The 22,805-nt window shown below is 34.7% G+C and overlaps 1 long non-coding RNA gene across 1 annotated transcript; it reads left to right on the top strand.

Annotated features, from left to right (window-relative positions):
* Positions 1-1,245: 1,245 nt before the first annotated feature.
* Positions 1,246-1,784, top strand: LOC123885659. The gene is made up of 2 exons (XR_006801214.1): positions 1,246-1,405; positions 1,534-1,784. It is a non-coding gene; the product is annotated as an uncharacterized LOC123885659 (long non-coding RNA).
* The last annotated feature ends 21,021 nt before the right edge of the window (positions 1,785-22,805 follow it).

The raw sequence follows: 22,805 nt of genomic DNA, 5'->3' as shown, positions 1-22,805 counted from the left end.
AGGTTTTCATAAAAACGCTATCATAAGGGCTCCGTTTAAAGTTTTAATAGCGCTTTCTAAATAAGCGCTATTAAAAGGGCGCTATTAAAACTCAGTTTTGTAGTAGTGAACATTTTACAGAGACTGTTTACGACTGCTTCTCCGAATTGACTTTCATGTTATTCACTGGAAATTTGCTTCTGGTTGTGCTTCTCTTAGTCCAATACTTGCTACTACTGCAATGGTGATTAACCAAATTGGAAAGATCTTTTTCCCTTTACTCATTTCCTGTTTTATATATTTTTCTCTCCTTTTTCTTTTTCTTACTTTTTGGTTTCTTATTGTGTGTGTGTGTGTTTGAATTGGTGATTGATGTTTGTTTCTGGAATGCATACTTGATTCTGAACCTACATACCAAAAAAACATAATTTTGGATTATAAATCCCAAACCCCTTTTAAGGGCATTTTGGTCAGAACGAGGGGCCTTTGAGCAATTGATGGGGCCTTAAAGAGCAAACTAGCACGGGCTTGATCAATCAAGTTGAGCTTCAGAACACAGCTGATCCATGCAGAATGTCAAGCTAAGTAGAATCAGAACCAAATATATAGTTTCCTAAAATGTTTGAACATCTTTAGGAAATAAACAAGGCACGGGACGCCTTCTTTAGGTTCTGGCAAAAACACGTGGATTCCATATATAGATATAGCGCATAATTATGGCGCGAGATCTGGCCACACAGAATGTCGTAGTCACATGTTGAAACATTTGGTCCAACATCTTGCTTGTATATTTGTTTTAGCAAAATAAGACCAACACAAAATATCCAACAAATATTATCATTAAGGAGTATCTAAAAGGAGTTAAAAAGTAAAGATTTAGAATTCAAGTTCCGGTGAGGTGAAAAAAATTAACACTAACAACTAATTACTAACTTTGCTCGTTTAAAAAAAACTATCATTGATGCTTTAATCTTCTTCCTTTTTTTCATGCCACATTAATGATTTAGTCTTACCAACTAGTTTTGTTATCATTTGACCCTATAATTTATATTTTGGGATTTTTCGATAAAATATTAATAATAATAATAATAGTAATAATAATAATAATAAAATATTAGTAAACAAAACGACCTTCAATGATCATCAAGATTTTTACCTGTTATATTAACCAAAGTAAAATGATCAATTGAGAAAGCTATAAAGACAAACACAACATAATTTTTAATATGAATAAAATGATCAATTGAGAAAGCTATAAAGACAAACACAACATAATTTTTAATATGAATAATGAGAGTTTTCACACTATAAATTGGTCATACAATTTTTTATTGCTACATGCGAAGAAAAAATATGGCTGAAATTCTCAAAATTTGTTCTATTATGATTATTATTTTTTTAATATTTATCATTGAAACCGATGGCGGTTAGTCCATATTCTTTTTTTTTTCTTTCAAATTTTCTTTATTTATCTTTTTTATTAAAGAATTTTTTTTTCATCTTATATATATTGTTTCGTTTCCTATTACTAACATTCATTTTTTTTCTTATTAGATATCACAGAAAAACCACCCTGCAGAAGAACTAAAGATTGTCCTCGTGACTTGTGTCTTCCTCCTTTTACTGTAAAGTGTATCAAGTTTTATTGTCGTTGTAGTTTCATTTAGCAATTAAGTTTAAAAATAATTACATGGTACTTCTAAGAATATAATTGTATTTGCAATTATATTATTGGTACTTTTATGTTTTCTATTGCAAATTAATCTTCCGTCTATCATAAATGCCAGTTGAAAAATGTTCAATAATGTCATTGTTATTGATAATAATTTTCCTTAATAAAAAATTTATGTAAAAAAATTTGTTAGTCCGATATTTAAATCTATTTCATTGACCGAAAAACATATTATTATATTATGCAAGTGTTGTTATGTACCGACATAATTAAAAACATCCACTTTAATAAATAAATGTGATATATCATTATTCTGCTTTACCATTTAGTGAAAGATTGTATTAGACATTATTTGTATTATGAGTTAGAGCATCTCTAATGGTGATATTATTTTGGGTATCATATATTAATAAAAAGTGGTCCCTACAATGCCATGTAATATTTATGTAACTCATCCATATTTTGCTCAAATGGTGATACCATTTTTTGAGTAGCATACATTAATAAAAGTGGTCCCTTCTATATTTATTTTTTTTTGTCTAAATAATTTTTTTTAATTTAATAAATTAATAAATAAAAATATAATGAAATATAATGAGAAATACATTGACAATAAATAAAAAATGGTGAAAAATGCATAAATATGACCGGAAATATATAATGAAAAATATAATAATTAATTTTGATCATTTTCTTGTCCGAAACGCTCCCAAATGTGTTTCACGAGATCTGCTTGGAGTTGTTGATGATTTGTTTTTTCACGAATATGTGCTCTCCTTTTCACGAATATGTGCTTTCATTTGAAGAAACGAAATTGAATGAAAACTTATGAAATGAAAGGCAACAAAGAAATAAAACCTTCCTATAGTAAAAAAAGAAAAAAGAAAATCTGGTCATTGAATGTCAACGGTAATATTTTGACATATATGGAAGCTAATAATAACATTAAATTTATGATATGGTACCTTATTTAAGGTACCGGTATCATCAATTTTGATATCCTACGTGTCACGTCATGGACCATCAAGATTAAAAAAATAAGGTACCGTATCATTAGTCTAGGAAACTCTCTTAGATACCCTTATTGAAGATGCTCTTATGAAACTAAATATTATGTTTAATAATCAATTAATATATCTATAGGAGGTTACTTATTATCTATTTTTATGCAAAAATTGGATTAATTTATTTTTGCTGAATCAAGAATTTCTAGATGTCAAGATAAAACTAGACATAAACATTAGTAGTTATAACCCCCTTTTTTTTTCTTCTCTCATCTCCTAAGTTCTAACCCTAGCCGTCACCTTTTTTCTTCTTCTTAATTTATCAAAGAGGGGTGATTTCAGGTCAAATCTTGACCTAAAATCACCCCTCCAAATTGTTTTTTCTTTCTCGTTGTTAAATAAGTGTGATTTTTCACATATTTGTTTGGTTTTGTGTTATTTGTTATCCCGTCCTTGTGCGGTGTATTCTGTTGTGCCGTATCTGTGCGGTGTATTTTGTTTTCCCGTCTTTGTGCGGTGTTCATTTGTTTCAGGTTGAAGGATTAGATCCGATCAAGTACAAATCTATCCAATGTCGACTTTTGTGTCATCAACGCTGCAGATCTGGGGGCATGGACATTCCAGACACTTCAATATAGGTCCCCATGAGCTTAGCTCAATTGGTTGGGACATCAGCATTTTATATGCAGGAGCCAGGGTTCGAACCCTGGACACTCCACTTATCCATCTTTAAGGGTGGAATTTCAAGCCACTAGGCTACCTGACCAAAAAAAAAAAAAAGTATTTTGAAATCACAAATGTCGAACACACTCTAAGGATAACTTGCATGAAGTGAAGGAGGAATGGACAGATTATATGGTCACAAATATTCTTTCTGGGGCTAAATTTTTAAGGTAGGAAACAAAAGTGGACAAGTTACATGACAGTGTGCAGTTGCTTTTTTTTTCTTCTAATTTGTATTGTCTGTTTGTGCTACAATTGTTTGTATTGAGGTGAGTGGCTTCCAACCTTCTCTCCTTTGCTACTGTGTTTGGTCTAGTCACAGGACCTACTTTTACTCTTGATAGTTTTGATTGGTTGCTCTTATGGTGGTGTTATAATTGTGAGGTGTGCTTTCTTTAGTTTTACTAGGAGGCTAATATTTGCTTGTGTTCTTGCATTATTGTCACGTGCTTTAGGCGAGACATTGGTTGGTGTTTTGTTATTTAGTGTTTAACCGGTGGTGAGTAGGGGTGCTCGCGGTTCGGTTTGGATCGGTTTTATGGCAAAAATTCATCCGATCCAAAATTAAAATTACTCGTGGTTCGGTTCGGTTTTGGATGGCTAATTAAAAAAATCCGATCCAATCCGATCCAATTTTGTGCGGTTTAATTTGGATCGGTTTTTGGATATCCAAATTACAAATTAAATTTTACTTATTTAAATATTAATGTTATAAATACATAATAAAATAATATATTTTATGTAAAATATAAGACATAATATGTTAAAAATTAATATTTTGCAATGACAATTATCAAATATATTTGAAACCTATGAAATAGTAAAAAGAAATAGATGAAATTGAACTAATATGTGTTATTAAGAAAACTAAAAACCAACAATTAATATGTTAATGTAATATATCATACTAATAAAAAGTTAAATAACTATTAAAAATTATGTATGCGGTTTGGTTCGGTTTGGATCGGTTTTGAAAAATCAATCTAAAATCCGATCCGATCCAGCGGTTTTCACAAAAGGACATCCAAACACATCCAAAAATATTCGATTTTTTGCGGTTTTCGGTTTTTTTGGATCGGTTTGCGGTTATTTTTTGGATTGGTTTGGATTTGAGCACCCCTAGTGGTGAGTTAGGTGTCGTGGTCTTGGTTAACGTTTCTTGAATCTAGAGTTGCATAAGATGTTATAATCGTTTTCTCTTTAGTATTATTAATTTGAAACAAAATTTGGATCAATCTCTCGTGAACACAAGATATTGATTATACTGACTATATATTTTAAATTTTTCAGTGACTTCTTGAAAACATGAGAGGTGCTGGATTGGTTGGAAAATGGCAGATGAATGCTTAGGTTAATTTTAATTTAAATGCATATAATAATATCATGTGATTTCAAAATACTTTATTCTAACTAAATAGCACAAAATTTAGTTAGAATTGAATTACGTCACATATGCCTATATGATTGCAAATTAATAATAATTAAAAAAAATCATCACATTAACATTTCTATTATTATAAGCGTTATACTCACTTGTGATTTTTGCTTGGCAACTTCATAGTTAGAGGCTATGGTATCCTAACTGCATTTGCTATGTTACTTTCTTTCTCTACAACATTGTTCTTCATTTCTTTCGCCTTCTTTGCATTATAATCATATGCACATAGTTAATACATCAGTAAGAGAAAAGAAAAGTTAATAACTCCAAGACAAAAAGAAAAATGAACCTACCTCCAAGAATTTAATACAGCACCAAGATAAAATGCTCCAAATCAGCACAACTCCTTGGTGTTAGTAACCTTGTCTTCAAAAATAAGCTTTTCACAGCTTCTCCAAGAAAACAAACTAACAGAAATCAAATGGATCAATAAACATTAACAAGTGTTTAAATATAGTTCTAAATAAAGCAGTACTCAATTATAATAGCTTCCCACCTTCTAAGATAGATCATTATCTCCCAATAGCAAAGCATCCCCATATAGTTGAGTTTCTGCAAAATACTATAATGTCAATGTAAAGTTTCTAACTACTAACTAGTACAATATCATAAACACAATATTAATCTGTTTCACCAACAAAACCTTATGCAAAATACTATGATGTCAACGTAAAGTTTCTAAATACTTTTGCAACAACAAAAACTCTGCAGTGTTAGTATCAGATATAGTTTACACAAACATAAAAGGAACTTATGATATAAAATACACCACTATGAATTTTGCTTGCAGTGAATCTCTCAGATATTGTGACTTCTTCCTTCTCAACCAGAAAATTGAACCCAACATAACTCAGACAAAAAAAATCATAAGAAGAAAAAGACGAATTGACAACGAAAATGCAAACAAATTAAAGAAGAAAAATCAAAAGGAAGTACATATGAACCTATAGTTTTTTTTTTACGGTATGAACCTATAGTTAGAAAATAGCTAATAAGTAAAGAAAACCAGTAGGAAGCAAAGATGAGCTTCGAGATGTAAGAGAACAAATTGACAAACCTAGAAACTTCATTCTAACCACACCTTATCCAACTTTTCAAGATCCAAACCTTAAAAAAAAAAAAAAAAAAAATCAATAAAAGGTGTGAAGTGATACTTGCCATCCTTAGACTTTCCAATATTACCTACAATACAAGATATATACTGCTGAGAAATGTATTTATGAATTGAGTTGCTTTCAAATTAAATGAAGTATTGGCAAAATTTTTATCAGACTCCAAGTCAACAACTCTGAAAAAATGCATGAAACACAAATTAATCAACAAAAATTATTGGAGTCAAAAATACATTCATGGCCAGGAAAGACAACACCTCCCAGGAGCTAAAAACAATAACACACAAAAAAATTCAAGTCCATGTAATTAAAAACATATATTGGCCCTGCCATATTCTTTTATAATACAAATAAAAATAAAGTCATATATCATTTATTATCAAAGCTTCATAAATATCTGGTATAAGAGTGCCAAGAAACCCACCCATATTGGTGTACGGGCAACACCAACAACGCACCGTGGTAAGGTAGAAACATAGATATCTGTTGTAAATATATAATCAACTCAAACTTCTCAACTTCTTGCTGTATTACACTAATGTTCTGCTTATTGCAAAAAATGGATGACATAACATACAAAACTATAATTATAATATACTATAAGTGGGTATATGTATATCTCATACGTAGTACCTTATAAATACCACCATAAAAACGTAAAAACTAAACTTATAAAAATAGAACAATTGTGTAAACCTCATAGACCTACAGATGAAGGGTCAAATTCATTTCCAACCCAATAAAATTTATACTAAGATAATGCTTCTTCAAAAACAACCACCACAACAAGGATTAAAATTCACACTAACTAAGAGAATGCTTCTTCAAAAACAAACTCACAACAATAAAACAAAATAAAATTAGTATAATTCACACTAACCATCATGTTTTGCTTGTGTTGCTGCAAAATACTTGTTTTGTGGAACTGTAAAGTTAATTTCATCATTTTGGCCTGCATGCATACATATAAACCCTATTCCTAAAAATCCATTACAAAATCAATAAAAAAAAATCCCACAACAGTTTAATTTTAAAAATTAAATAACAAAGAGAAATTGAAATTACCCTGAGCTCCTGCAAATCAACACGAATTACCCCCAATGTCTTTCCAAGTATGTTAATTCGTTCTTTGGCCTTTCTCGCAAGAACCAAAAACATGAGACATAGAAGAAGGGTATGAGGAAAACAGAGGTGTTCATAGCATGAATTTAGGGTTCAATAGTGGGTTCCTGCAGGGTTAGGAGAAAAATCACGAGATTTGGGGTTCAATGGAGAAGAGGTGCTGAGTCGAAACAAAGGAACGAGTTCAACGAAGATGGAGATGTGAACTAGGGAACGACGAAGAAGAGAAACGAAGATGGAGTTTCTATCGTTCTATCGTTATTTTTTGTGTTAATTTTTATTATTATATTATATTATTGTATTGAGAAAGAAAAAAAAAACTACAGGTCAAAGGTTCGACTCCCGGCTAGTAGCGAATTTTTATTTTTTAATTTGCTTTATTATAGCGTTTTTGCCAAAAGTGCTATTATAGGGTAACAGGTATAATAGCGCTTTTACTAAAGTGCTATAATAGTGTTCCGAATTTGTAGTTTTGATAGCGCTTTTAACAAAAGCGTTGTTATATCATCCTTAAATTCCATGTTTTTTTTTTAATCAACTTAAATTCCATGTTTTAATAGCGCGTTTTATTAAAATGTCATTGAAGGGGCTCCGTGTTATGTTTTAATAGCGCTTGTCAAAAAAGCGCTATTAAATAGGCGCTATAATAGCCCAAATTTCTGGTAGTAATGTTAGCAGTAGCACCCCTAGTCGTTCTCATCAGATGCATATATCTCATAAATATTATAATAAAAAAACTATGTTGGCACCCCAATAGTCCAACAATCATTTGTCTCATCCCAATAAATATATTAACAAAAAGAGAAAAACAAAAAACAACCAGGGATTTAAACAAAACCTCGGTGGAACAAATAGGTAGCATTAACGTTTTATGTGTTAGTTCTTATGTTAGGAATCTGCCACAAATTAAATAACTTGAACAAGAAGATGATGAACATGATGAACACTGCATATAAATTAAAAAATGGGTATCACACTAAGTTTTATGTTCCAATTCACCTCCTTCAGTTTACGCAAACCGAATGCAAATAGGGATAACCGAAAAATCCCCTTAAGATACTTTGGAAACCTTAATATGGAAGCATATCAATCAATGGTATTTTACAAAATAAAGTTTTCTCAGTTACTCTTTTGCATTAGAGAAATGAAGAAATGCTTAGAGATATTTTAGGAAGAATTTTAACTCATGAAAACATGATTTTTGGATGTTGTTTTGTTTCTACCTTTAGAGTGACCTGATTTATAGCGAAACATATACCATGATGAAGGGAAACAACCCTTAAAAGATTTTCAACAATATTAATTTGAAACGATACACATGATTCACATGATTCAAATTCTTATTGTTATGATTAAATAATCATTGCATCATTTCATCTTAATAGATTAGTAGACAAACTTTAAAATAATTACTCATCTTAACATGTGTGTATAACTCACACATTAAACTCTGGAACCATTAATTAAATTATAAAATGACAGATTTCATATGGTCACGTGCTTTTATCCTTTTCATGAGAATTTAAAAGTCAAACCTTGAACTCTATGAAGTGATCCAACATCATTCTCATATAGGAGACTATATTATTATTTTTGCTTTCACCACCAGTTTAATCTGGTTCGGGGGTCAGTTCTAGCATCAAGTGGTTCCAGCCCCCTCCCTATCATAGTTGTGGGGGAAGGAGACTTTATTATTGATACGCTCACAAGTGCACGAGTATATCGTTGTAATAAAAAATAGTATCGAATCTACAGGAATTAAGAAGATATAGGGTGGAACTTTTACTTATAAGAATGATAAAGATTAGAAAGATATATAAAACAGTTGAAAGAATATTTGGAGATTTGTTTGAGTTTTATGAAGATTGATGAAGAAAACAATAGCAGCAAAAGATATAATTATAATAAAAATCACCCCAAGGTTTTGGATTTCATCACAACAAATACAAATCCAACTTCTTTCATACCTTTGTCATGTGAAAACCTTTTTAAAACAAGTTATAGATAATGTGGCATCACTTGCATCCGTCCCTCTCACAGCAGGTATTTAACGGACTTCCGCGACTACAAAATTATCCTCGCGCATACCCCAACGTACGGTTTGTGCACTACGCCGGTCATAGCTATAGTGGGTCGAGACAACAACTTCTCTGATCTGGTTCTTTGTTGTTTTCCTAAGATAAACAACTAGAATCTATGATATAACTTAGTAATCACAACCAACAAAGACACAAGAGAAAGGGATCAAGAGGTCAAGTTAAGGACTACTCTCCAAAACCTCAAGATGGAGTAGAACTACTCACACATAGACATCATGAGCAACAACACTACTAATCTATGAAAACTAAGAACAAGAACAAAAACAAGAAATGGATGAAAATAACTTTATTGATATGAAGTGAAATTGTACAATGCTTTTCTTCATCATTTCTACAAAGAAGCGAGGCCTTTATATAGGCCTAGAGCACTTAATTTTCGCGGCCTTGCATTAATAAAGAGTTAAAAAAAAACAATAATTGACAATAAGGAGGGAAATAGAAGGCCAAAAGTTGAGGTTTACTGTCAGCAGGACCTGGCACGGCCGTGGTACACGACTGTGACAGGCTTCAGGGGGTGTCCTCATGGCTTTTCCATGGCTTAGCACGGGCATGGCAGTATTGGCCTTAAACTTGACTTTTCACTTTTCCTTGCCTTTAGTGACGGATTTATGGCCTTAAACCCGCGAAAATAACCTTTGTCTTTTGATTTTTCACTTGCCCTTCATTAATGAATGCCAATCAATTGCCTCATCAAAGATCATTGGTCCAAAAGTCATCAAATCATTGATTATTTTTGCATTTTTCTGACTTTTTTAAGGCGATTTTAGGGTTTTTGAAGCCAACAAAAGACTAGGGTTTATAAGAGAACTTCTCTTGGGAAAACACTAGGGTTAGAATTGATCCATCACCTTGGGAAACACTTTCATATTGAATTTCTTGGTCACGGGAAGAAATTCGGGCAAAGGGTAGAATTATGAACAAGGCTAATTCTTGTAATCTCTTTGGAGGATTTCATTGTAATCAAGTATTTCATTTGATAGTGGAACAGAGAGTTGGTCTCTTCCCCAGATTAGGTCACTTTGACCGAACTGGGTAAACAATTTTATTGTGTTCCTTATTTATCCTTGTTTTATCTTTTCTTGTGATTGTTATTGCCGTTCACTTATTTGGTTGCTTTGCTCACACATCAAGTTCTATTATTGGTGTGATTTTCTGTTCGAATTCACAATAATTAGCGCCCACCGTGGGGAAAAGGATCAAATGAATTAAGGTACCATGGGTTCTGAGTGGGAAATTGAGAAGTTCACCGGGAGTAACGACTTTGGGTTGTGGAAGGTGAAGATAAGGGAAATCTTAATCCAACAGAAGTGTGTTGAGGCGTTAATAGGAGAAGCACAGATGCATGCTACTTTGACACCAGCAGAAAGGACCGAGATGAATAATAAAGTACTAAGTGCGATTATCTTGTGCCTCAGGGATAAGGTGTTGAGAGAAGTAGCGAAAGAGAAAACAGTTGTGTCAATGTGGACTAAGCTTGACTAATTATACATGACCAAGTCTTTGGCACATCGACAGTTGAAATCTGGCACGCAGTGGACAGATGCTACGCAAGATGCTACAGCAATTGTCGTAGCAATATAAACACTGAGTATAATAAAACGATAAACTGCAGTAAAGTAAATACGACATATCGTTTGTTAACTCAGTTCAGTGCAACGTCACCTACTCTGGGGGATACCAATCCAGGAATGAATCCACTATAATAGTTCTAGTTCAAAGCCCTCGACCAACACCCGTTTCACGACTTATCGCCTAGACACTACCCGTGCAATCCTACCTAGGAACCTCCTAGATATGACACTCCGTCCAAATTCCTTCCAACAACACTCACAGTGTTGCTGTCAACTTAATAACGATCAAAGATGGAGACACTCTCCTAAGAAACTAGACTTCACTCTCGCTTAAAAGCTCTCGAGTGAAACACAATACAAACTAACTCCGTACTTCAAAGCTTAGGAGTAGTCCACAATTAAAACCCAAGACACAGTCCTAAGTTTGCATCAAAGTGACACAAGAAAGGCTCACAATTAACAAAACACTTTAAACCCTAAAACTCACACTTTTAGTAAAACACGGTTTAGATTACATAAGAAGAATAGGTCTAAGACTTCACGTATTTATAATCTTGAATTGTCTTGATGTGCAAGCTAGGTTGTCAGACACACAGCTTGTAAGAATTCCGGCCAGCCCTAGATTGTTTTAAAAATAAAAAAATATTTGATTTAATACAAAAATATATCACGTTATAATTTTGTTTCAAATCAAACACATAAACCGCCTTTCATAAACTTGGAGAACAAGGCGCGGTTTGGCTTGGCTCATAAGCTTGATCATATAAACGAAACAAATCTTGCCTGCGATATGATATAAAAATTCCTACGCAATACAGACCAGACAATGTTGTACTCACATGCTTATAGCATCTTGTCCAGCATCTGGCTAGAGTTGGCTTTTGCAAAATGTAGCCAATCACAAAAACCCAACAATAGTGTTTGAAGCAACAACTATACTTTTATCGTATGGTGAAGAACAAGTCTGTGTTAGAGCAACTTGCGGAGTTTAACAAAATCATTGACGACTTGGCGAACATTGATATGAACTTGGAAGACGAGGACAAGGCCTTTCATTTGTTGTGTGCTTTACTTAGGTCGCTCAAGAATTTCAAGGATGTTTTGCTTTATGGCAAAGAGGACACTATCACCTTGGATGAAGATCAATCGACTTTGAGAACCAAGGAGTTGTCTAAGTTGAGAGACTTGAGAGTTGATGATAGTGGTGAAGGCTTGAATGTGGCGAGGGGTAGAAGTGAGAACAAAGGCAAAGTGAAGGGGAAGAAACATGGGTCCAAGTCTAGGCCAAAGGGTGATAGTGGTGGCAAGTTCAATTGTTACTATTGTCATGAACCGGGTCACTTCAAGAAGGATTGTCTTAAGAGGAGGAGTGGTGGTAGTTCGTCAACACAGATTGTCGTTGATGAGGAGGAAGGCTATAAGAGTGCGAGAGCACTCATAGTCACAAGTTGGGAACCATAAATGGTTCATCAGCCTGGAGAGACGGTGGTAATAATACTCAACATCGGCCTGGAGATGCGGTGAAATAATACTCGGCATCAGCCTGGAGAGGCGGTGGTAATAATACTCAACATCGGCCTAGAGAGACGGTGGAATAATACTCAACATCGGCTTGGAAAGGCGGTGGAATAATACTCGACATCAGCCTGGAGAAGAGGTGGAATAATACTCAGCATCAGCCTAGAGAGGCGGTGGTAATAATACTCAACATCAGCCTGAAGAGGCGGTGCTAAGAATACTCAGTTACAAGGTGGAAGACATAGTGGAAGTACTTATTTTGAGGCTTTGGTGGAGGAAACTCGATTTGAGGTGAAGTCTTTTACTAGTGGGACTAAAAGAAAACATTAACTCTTGGCTATCAAGTAAGAGATAGGAAGGAAAGTGGTATTGTTGCACCAAAGGAGTCTGACTATGGAGACCTTGTGTGTTATGTTTCAATTGTGGCTGAAAAAGTGCAAAACTTGGAAGATCTTCAAGGAGGCAATTGAAAGCAACGGTGATCAGATTTGGTAACTTGTAGGACTGCTGGAGGTAGTTGGATACAAGGAAAGTTTGATGTTACAGCTTGTGGAACCACCTAAAATTCCAAGGTTGGTTAGAGGCAAGAAATTCTTCGAGAGTACGGAAGGCATCCCGGGGTTCGAAGAGGGTGTGGTGTAAACAAGTGGCGCAAGATAAGCTGTGTGAGGCGCAATGCTTTCTTCAGTAGGCAGCTTTGGTTACTGCCTCCTACGGGAGGCGCAGGGAGGTCTACGCGAGGCGCAGCCTTCGCGAACCTATTTATAGGCAGTGCGTTTTCTAACCTTTTTAAGGGGATTTTAGGGTTTCTGAAGCCAACAAAAGACTAGGGTTTATAAGAGAACTTTTCTTGGGCAAACACTAGGGTTGGGATTGATCCATCACCTTGGGAAACACTTTCATATTGAATTTCTTGATCACGAGAAGAAATTCGGGCAAAAGGTAGAATTAGGAACAAGGCTAATTCTTGTAATCTCTTTGGAGGATTTCATTGTAATCAAGTACTTCATTTGATAGTGGAACGGAGAGTTGCTCTCTCCCCCAGATTAGGTCACTTTGACCGAACTGGGTAAACAATTCTATTGTGTTCTTTATTTATCGCAATTTTATCTTTTCTTATGATTGTTATTGCCGTTCACTTATTTGGTTGCTTTAATCGTATTTGCTCCACACATGTGTGTGCTATTATTGATGTGATTTTCGGTTCTAATTCACAACACACCTTGTATAAGCATGCCGAAAACCAAGACGATTACAACTCTCATGGCTCACCCTCTTCCTTTGAATCATTTAAGCACAAAACCCTATACCACCTTAAGTAAAACTAATTGTCCAATCATATGGTTCTGGCATCAACAACATCACCTCTCGGTCCTTCGGTTTCATGCCTATGTTCTTATAAATAAAAAAATACAATATGATTGAATAAGATTCTTTAGAAATTCCATTAACAAAATATATATAAAAGAATGAATTATGAAAAATATATCCTTGAATTACTTTCCGTGATCCTAAGATGAAAATAACTCACACATGAACTGTTGTATAATGTGTTTGTAGTATTGGGCCTTGATTAGCTTAAGCCCAATATAGTTTGTGTTAGGCCCAATTGTAATGACTTGTTATATAAGCAAGGTTTGTGTGATCAATAAAATTGACTTGGCCATTTGTTCTTAACAAGTGGTATCATGAGCCTTTAATCCATCACCTGTATTCTGTTTCCTGCAAGAAACAAGTTAGTTACGGTGGTTGCAACCACTCTAACCGTCCTAACCGTTCCAAAAGATTGTTCTCCGTTCATCTTCTTCATCTCACCACACCAAAGAAACCCACATTCTTCATCTTTCTCATTCCTCCCACTGCAATTTTCTTCGCAATGGCAGAAAATTCAGACTTCTTGAAGCCTTCAATTCCAAAATTTGATGGCTACTACGATCATTGGGCAATGTTGATGGAGAATTTGCTCCGATCTAAAGAATATTGGAGCTTGATCGAGAATGGTGTGACAGTGGCTCCGGCGAATGCAACGGTGGAACAACAGCGCATTGCAAATGAGAGTAAGCTTACTGATTTGAAAGTCAAGAACTATTTGTTTCAGTCCATTGATCGATCCATCTTAGAAACAATTCTTAATCGTGACACTGCACGAGATATTTGGAATGCTATGAGAATTAGGTATCAAGGTTCCACCAAAGTGAAGCGTGCACAGCTTCAAGCATTGCGCAAAGATTTTGAGGTTCTTGAAATGGGGGAGAGTGAATCAGTAGAAGAATACTTTGCAAGAACCATGGTTATCACCAACAAGATGACTTCTTGTGGTGAAAGAGTAGAACAAAGTACTGTGGTTGAGAAAATTCTTAGATCAATGACTGCAAAGTTCAATCATGTAGTCTGTTCTATTGAATTATCTTCTGATGTTACCACACTCTTCATTGATGAGCTGCAGAGTAGCTTGATAGTTCATGAACAACGTATGAAAGGCCAACTGATCAAGCAAGAAGAGCAAGCTCTCAAGGTCACTAATGGTGGCAGAGGGAGAGGTAGGGGAAGAAATTCAAATTCTGCTAGAGGTCGTGGTAGGGGAAGGCAAAGCAAAGAGAATGTGGAATGCTTTCACTGTCATAAATTGGGACACTATCAGAGTAATTGTCCCAATTGGAGTGAAAATGCCAATTATGCAGAATTGGATGAGTTTAAAGAAGAAATGCTCCTCATGGCCAAAACCAATGATGATGAGTTTGGTGAAAATTGGTTCTTGGATTCTGGGTGCAGCAATCATATGTCAGGTAACAAAGATTGGTTTTATGATTTTGATGAGAATTATAGAGATTCAGTGAAATTGGGTGATGACTCAAGGATGAATGTGATGGGAAAAGGAAATGTGAAACTCAGTATCAATGGAAGAGTTCATGTTTTCACCAATGTGTATTTCATACCTGGGTTAAAGACAAACCTTCTCAGCATTGGCCAAATTCAGCAGAAGAAGGCTACAATTGTGTTCAAAAATAATTGCTGCAAAGTTTATCATGAAGAAGAGGGATTACTTTTTGCTACATACATGTCAACAAATAGAATGTATATTGTCAAAGCAGAAGTAATTGCTCCAAGATGTCTGCAAGCTTCAAAACTTGTCAACTCTTTGCTTTGGCATAGCAGATATGGCCACTTAAGCATCAAAGGATTGAATGTTCTTGTTAAAAAGGATATGGTGAGAGGCCTACCAGCATTGAAAGAGCTAGATGAGAATTGTGCAGATTGCTTGGAAGGCAAGCAACACAGAGATGTCATTCCCAAGCAAGCAAATTGGAGAGCCAGCTCTAAGCTTGAACTTGTTCATTCTGATATCTGTGGACCTATCAATCCAAAATCCAACAGTGGCAACAGGTATTTCATAACTTTCACTGATGATCTAACTAGAAAAACTTGGATATATCTGCTGAAAGAAAAGTCTAGTTCACTAGAAACTTTCAAACAGTTTAAGGCTATGGTTGAGAAAGAGTCCAGTTGTTCTATTCAATGCCTAAGAACAGATAGGGGTGGTGAATATACCTCAAATGCTTTTAATGATTTTTGTAGTAATCATGGAATCAAGAGGCAATTGACTGCAGCATACACACCTCAGCAGAATGGTGTTTCAGAAAGGAAGAACAGGACTCTAATGAATATGGTAAGGAGTATGTTGGCTGGAAAGGGTGTACCAAAACCATTTTGGCCAGAAGCCTTGAAGTGGGCTACTTATGTGATGAATAGAAGTCCCACTCTATCTGTCAAAGACATCACACCAGAAGAGGCTTGGAGTGGAGTCAAACCTTCTGTGCATCACTTCAGAGTTTTTGGATGCATAGCCTTTGTTCATGTACCTGACAGTCAAAGAACCAAGCTAGATAGCAAAAGTGTGAAATGTGTTCTTCTGGGACTAAGTGAAGAGTCAAAAGCTTATAAGCTTTATGACCCTGAAAAGAAGAAAATAATCATCAGCAGAGATGTGGTATTTGAAGAAAATAAAGGTTGGAATTGGAATAAGATCTCAGACAAAAAGCAAAACCAAACAAGCAATGATGTTCTCAGTGATGAAGAGTATAGTACATCAGCTCCAGCAAATGACAATGAGGCTCCAGCAAATGACAATGAGGTTCAAGCTGAAGTTGATATGAATACTTCAAGTGATGATAGTGATGGCATTGACTTCCAATCTGAGGTGAATTTGCCTCCAAGAGTTAGGAGACCACCTCAGAGCTTGAATTATTTTGTCACAGGAGAGGAGCTTGACCAGCTGCATAATCTTGCAGTCTATGTAGCTACTGAAGATCCAACATCATTCAGTGAGGCTGTAAAGTCTAAAGTTTGGATAGAAGCTATGAATCAAGAAATGCAGTCCATAGAGAAGAATCAAACTTGGGAGCTTACTAGTTTACCTGATGGAGCCAATGTAATTGGTGTGAAATGGATTTACAAAACTAAACACAATGGAAAGGGAGAAATTGATAAACATAAGGCAAGGCTGGTGGCAAAAGGGTACAATCAGAAGCATGGTATTGACTATGATGAGGTATTTGCTCCTGTGGTAAGATGGGACTCAATTAGATCAATACTAGCTATAGCTGCAAGAGAAAGTTGGAAAGTGTTTCAGTTGGATGTAAAAAGTGCTTTTTTACATGGTGAATTAAGTGAAGATATCTATGTTGAACAGCCACCAGGTTATCAGAGGGAAAAGAACAAGGTGTACAAACTTAAGAAAGCATTGTATGGCCTAAAGCAAGCACCAAGGGCCTGGTACAGTAGAATTGAAGCCTACTTCAACTCTGAGGAATTTGAGAAATGTCCTTCAGAGCATACATTGTTCATAAAGCACAAGCCAAATGGTAAGATTCTGATAGTCAGTCTATATGTTGATGATCTCATATACACTGGAAATGATTTGCTTTTGATGAATGAGTTCAAAACATCAATGCAAAAAGAATTTTCAATGACTGATTTGGGCAAGATGAAGTTTTTTCTTGGAGTAGAAGTAATCCAGTCTGAGGAAGGTATATACATCAGTTAACAGAAATATGCAGTTGAGGTCTTAGGGAGGTTTGGTATGGAAAATTGCAACAGTGTATGCAGCCCTATAGTGCCTGGTTGTAAGCTTGACAAAGATGAAGATGGTGATGCTACAGATGCAAGAGAGTATAAGCAGATAGTTGGGAGCCTAATGTACCTGTTGGCTACAAGGCCTGACTTGGCTTATTCAATGTGTCTGGTAGCTAGATATATGGAAAGGCCTACAAATATGCACCTTACAGCAGTCAAAAGAATATTGAGGTAGTTAAAGGGTACACTTACAAATGGAATCATGTATAGGTGTGACACTGAGAAGGGTTTTGAGCTAGTTGGCTGGTCAGATTCAGACTATGCTGGTGATGTGAATGACAGGAAGAGCACCACAGGGTTTGTATTCATGCTTGGATCAGGAGCCATATCTTGGTCTTCTAAGAAGCAACCTATTGTCACTTTGTCCACCACAGAGGCAGAATATGTTGCAGCTGCTGCATGTGCTTGCCAAGCTGTTTGGTTGAGAAGTATACTAAGCTACTTGCTTAAGAATCAGAAGATTTGCACTCAGATTTATTGTGATAACAGCTCCTCCATCAAGCTGTCTAAAAATCCCATTATGCACGGTCGTTGTAAGCACATAGATGTGAGGTTTCACTTCTTGAGAGATCTTACAAAGGATGGTACAGTTGAACTCAAACATTGCAAATCACAAGACCAGTTGGCTGACATCATGACCAAACCTTTGAAGTTGGATGCTTTTTTGAAATTGAGAAGTGGATTAGGAATGGAGATGAAATGAATGCTGCAGAATTGCTTGATCTGCTTCAGTTTTGCTCTTGCTGCAGAATTACTTGGATTGCTGCAGTTTTTTCACTTGTTTTGCTTTGCTTATTTTTCAGTTTTATGTGAATGTTGTTTAGCTTGCTTGTCAAGTATCCTTTAATTGAACTCTTAGGATTGTTCAATTAGGGGAGAGTTTGTTGTATAATGTGTTTGTAGTATTGGGCCTTGATTAGCTTAAGCCCAATATAGTTTGTGTTAGGCCCAATTGTAATGACTTGCTATATAAGCAAGGTTTGTGTGATCAATAAAATTGACTTGGCCATTTGTTCTTAACATGAACATGGTGAGTAGGCAGCAAATATATTTCAAAAAAAAAAAAAAAAGAGTAGGCAGCAAATAAACTAAAAATAGAAAAGTAAAGAAACTTCGATAAAAAATTAACAAGAGTTTAGCTAAGAATTATAAAGGAAAGTTTATGATGATTACAAGAAAAATATGGTCCTATTTATAGTCTAGAGGTCCTTAACTTCATGCATCTGGGTGGCCATTAGGACATTGTTGTGATAGATTAAATACATAAATGCATGAAATGAAGAGACAAAATCGACAATTTTATGATTTTCCGACTGCTACAGTCGATGGTGCGGGCAAGGGGCCCTTCTGACTAGCTTGCTATGGCTTTAGATAAAATATTTTAAAAAAAATTAATAAAAATTTAATTTATTTAATAAAAATATTATAAAAACTCATACATATTTGCATGTCATATGTAAGTATAGCTACAATTAATGTTGGAGGTGACAACATATACTATTACTACCTATATAAGCAAATCCAAAACATTCAATAATCTAGGACCCCACTCGGATGTTTGTTAACATTTCAGCATCAAATTGAAATTTTTATAATATAGTGGTTGAATATGATTCAATGTGACGGTTCAGTTGTGATGCAAGTATAGCTACATACATATAGTTAGTTAAATAGGTAAGTTTCAGATGGTGAATCTTTTTTTTTTTTTTTTGAGGTAGATGGTGAATAATAGATTGAAATCGTATAGTACCACAATACTATTACGTAAGATATCTTATTATTAAAATTTTAGAGGCCTATACTCAACCACAAAAGCTAGCTTGAGAGTTGAGGTTTGCACTACACTTATAAAGGCTATCTTTACCATATCTCTAGCCAATGTGGGACTTCTAACACACCCCCTCACGTCCAGAACTGAACAAGCTGGAACGTGGGATCAAAAACAACGGGTGGCCCAAATATGGGAGGTCTCCACAACAAACAACAAATGGATCTAGGATAGGCTCTGATACCATATTAGAATTTATGAGGCCTATACTCAACCACAAAAGCTAGCTCCATTTGTGGTTGAGTATAGGCCTCTAAAATTCTAATATGGTATCAGAGCCTATCCTAGATCCATTTGTTGTTTGTTGTGGAGACCTCCCATATTTGGGCCACCCGTTGTTGTTGATCCCACGTTCCAGCTTGTTCAGTTCTGGACGTGAGGGGGTGTGTTAGAAGTCCCACATTGGCTAGAGATATGGTAAAGATAGCCTTTATAAGTGTAGTGCAAACCTCAACTCTCAAGCTAGCTTTTGTAGTTGAGTATAGGCCTCTAAAATTCTAATACTTATTAGGAAGATAACACCAAGTGAACAAAAGAGTGAGATCAAGTTATTAAAATTAATAAGCTAGATTTGCATAATACATGCAAAGTGAAAATTGTAGGAAAAAGTAGTATACTACCTATTGAATGAGTATTCATATTTATTGGCATGTAAAAAAGTCGTCAACTATAGCTAGTTTTGTTGATATGTGATTACTGGTGGCATTAAAGGATACTTCTAGTTTAAGCTATTGCCATAAAAAAAAGTGAAGTCTAAAGTAGCTTCTTTTAAATAATGTAAAAAAATTAAATGAGATATACATAGATAAAGTTTTGGATAGTTGATAACATATTTTAATAACAAATTTTTTCATTCGCACGTAAAAAGATATTATGAAAAGCAATTGATGAATAATTAAATGAAAAAATAAGCATTTTAACTACCAAAAACATTCAACATTAAACATGCATGATTGAACAATATGAAAATCCAAAATTGAATATTCAATTTCTTTAGTAATATTTTGCTGCTAGCTAGAAAAGATATTTCAAGCACAATGAAGATGCGATGTTTCAAATCACAAATAGTTTCATTTAATCACACAACTATTCAACTGTCCTTCAACATGTGAAGATTGTCCACCAAGATAAATTTTATCTCTCAAACTTTGAATTTTTAACCACTTGTGTTGTGTCAAACTCCATATTAGTGACATCCACATATTCAATATCAATTCAAGGCAATATGGTTTAGACTTTTATTTCGTTACGCTAATTTGCACAATTCAAATTGCACTAATGTTTATTTATTTAAGCTAATTTTTACAATTTAAATGTGTTACCAAACTTTCTCATCTTTTCTTTGCGGATGACGTACTTTTGTTTCCAAAGGCCAGTGTGTCTCAGGCTCGGATTGTTAAAGAATTGTTAGAACGTTTTTGTAGTTTGTCTGGATTAAAAGTTAGCTTTGAGAAGTCAAAGTTTTGTAAAAAGTACTTAGGCTTCTAAATGTTCTAGGTAAAGTGAGTAAATAAGACTTCGGTGATATTTAGCATATTATTGAACAAGCCAGGTAGAGTGGCGTTAGCTAATTCTGTCATATCCTCGCTTCCATTGTATCATATGCAAATTAACTTGCTCCCACAAGGTATATGTGCCACAACTTGGATCAGAGCATCAGACGTTTTATTTGGAAAGGCAGGGGGTATTGGTATGTATTTAGTCGGTTGGAATAAAATTATTCAGCCACGTCGCTTTGGAGGGTCAGGGGTTCGTATTGCTCGTCTACAAAATTTATCTCTTCTTGGTAAGCTTGTATGTGTAGTCGGAGATCCTTCACTCCCTAGATAAATTATGGGTGAAACTCTTTAAAGAGATATATTTGAAGGGCCGACTTATCTTTAGTACGTCGATAGCTGGTGCAACAACCCGTACCCCTCACTTGGCACTGCTACCTCACGATCTTCTTTATCTCCTTTTCTAGTAGAATTTTTGTTTTTTATATGTTCAATTCTTTCACACTACCAATTGAGTTTGAATCGGATTCAATCTAATAATATTGGTATTCAACCATTACATTGAACTTGTGAACGTTCTTCTATAAATTTTTTTATATATAGGTAACAATTTATCACCGATCAATATCTTTCAAGGTTGGATCTTTTGATTCTTTTTGCCAACTTACATACTTTCTTTGCGCACACTTTGCTTTTTTCTAAATTCTTTGTTCATTTGCCTTTCTCAGTCTTCTTTCATTCACGCATTAAAAGCTAGTCACTTGGAGTAATTTGAAGGTACCAAAATACCCTTGTTTCCACTACAAATTACGAAGAAAACAAGAGGGTACAAACTATGGGTCCCACAACAATCACCCATAACATCCGGTCACAAAATTAGTACAAAAGTCGTGTGAGTTGAATTGTGAGTACTTTCTGTTTAACCTTGAAGAATGTGTGTGTGTTTATTGTTTTTGGTGGTGGTTTTTATTCATCTCACATGCTCTTGGACAGCTTCATCTACATAGCATGAGTTAGAATGATATTTTTAAACTCAAAATTTTGAGACTAAATCTATTAAATTCGTCTCTAGTTTTATATACACTTTTTTTTTTGGTACAAGATGGAAGAAGAAACGAAAAGACAAAAAAAAAATATCTGGAAAAAATAGTCTCACTAGCATCAGCTAGCATGAGAAGACTCATTTTATCCGGCGGAACATCTATAGGAGAATAAGCTTCAGAGTCGTGAGCTTGACTAAAAAGTCTGCACAAGTATTCCTCTCCTGAAGAGTATGCATCAATCTAATCCTCCAGTTTTTAGTAAGAAGATCTTTTATGTTATAGATAATCGTTGCATAATGGTGTCACTCATTTACATGATTAGATAGCAACTTAATGATGGTTTTGGAGTCAGAATAGCACCACAAATCCTTAATGTCCAGCTCCCACGCCAAAACTAAACCATGGTACTGTCAATAATTCCGCATGAATGATATTTGAAAAGCCTATATTTCCAGCAAAATCATGCACCCACGCCCCGTTAGAATTTCGAATCAAACCTCTGAAGCCAGAAATACCTGGATTACCGATGCTACTCCCATCAACATTCAGAATCATCCCGATACCACCATGTGCATTCCAGTGAACCATTGTAGTGTTTGTGCTTATATTCACTTTTGAATAGGCTTATGACAATATGAATATTTTTAAAAGTTTTTTATTTTATCATAATTTATTTAGATTAATCCTTTAAAAAATGTTATAAAAATTAATAGCGTTAGGACCTTTTTGAGATAATCACAATTTTAGAGACATACTAGAGTATCATACAAAATTCAGAATTAATCTGGTAGTTTACTCAAATTTTGATGTAAATATGTTGTTTTTATTTGTGTAATTTTTTTAAAAAAATTGTTACCAAAGAAAAAGAAAAAAGAGAAAAAGAAAAAGAAACTAACAACGTAGAATCGTCACACTAAAAGCATCCATAAGGATAATATAAGACATATCACTAGGGAAGTCTTGTAGAACAACAAGTCTCGAAGAGGCTGAAGCCCCTAACTTATCTAAATAACGATGTGTGAGTCAAGTTGACATTTCAATAAAAAAAGAAGGGTTAAATATGTTTT

Source organism: Trifolium pratense, linkage group LG5 (genome assembly GCF_020283565.1).
Source record: "Trifolium pratense cultivar HEN17-A07 linkage group LG5, ARS_RC_1.1, whole genome shotgun sequence".
Taxonomy (NCBI): Eukaryota; Viridiplantae; Streptophyta; class Magnoliopsida; order Fabales; family Fabaceae; genus Trifolium; species Trifolium pratense.
The sequence above is the reverse complement of the archived record's forward strand: the minus strand, read 5'-3'. Positions and strand labels throughout refer to the sequence as shown.